Here is a 977-nt window from a genome sequence, read left to right on the forward strand (position 1 = left end):
ATACAGAGAGAGAGAGAGAGAGAGAGAGAGAGAGAGATTTACATACACATCTATTCACAAATGCCAACGTACATGAAACGCATCTCAGAGGTAGATATATGGGACTTCCAATTAATTGCAATATCAATACACATTTGGATATAAGATGCACATCCATATGTACAAACAAAAGCAAGAATATATAAACCACAAACACTGCCATTTCTAGACTTCGGCAGAAAAACACATACACACGCAGACACATTCACAAACACGCATATATATTTTTGTATATATATATATATGACTATTTCAACAAATAATAATTTATCAATTAATCTGCATGCGAGCGTCTGACTTATGTGTGTATGTTGGGTGTCTCAATTAGAGATGTGTCTATATGCAGGTGCCTGTATATATATGTGCCTGTTTCTATGTGCGTGTTAGTATAACTTCGTATTTTGCTGCTTTGGTTCAGTGTTTGAGTATTGGCACTTCCAGACACTTTTTTGCTGTCGTTGCTTCTATCATCATCATTATTAGCAGCATCATGCTAATTTTCATCATCATTATCAACATCGTCACTCCCAACACCATAGTCATATTAACATCATAACCATCAACATCATCATCACCGCATCCAACACTATCACCACAACCATCATTATCATCATCATCATCATCATTATCACAATTACCGTCACCATCACCATGAACATCATACCGCCGCCACCATTCCCATTTTCATCACCACCACCACCACCACCACCACCACCACCATCATCATAACCACTTCCATCATCACCATCATCAGGATCACCATTTATTATCATCCACATCACTACAGCCACCGCCACCATCACTACCACCACTATCACCAAAACAACCACCACAATTAAGACTATAACCGCCTCTATCATCACCACCACCACTATCACCACCACCGTCACCTCCACCACTATCACTACCTTCAGCATCGAGAATACCATCGTCACTAC

The sequence above is a fragment of the Octopus bimaculoides genome, chromosome 9 (genome assembly GCF_001194135.2).
Source record: "Octopus bimaculoides isolate UCB-OBI-ISO-001 chromosome 9, ASM119413v2, whole genome shotgun sequence".
NCBI lineage: Eukaryota > Metazoa > Mollusca > Cephalopoda > Octopoda > Octopodidae > Octopus > Octopus bimaculoides.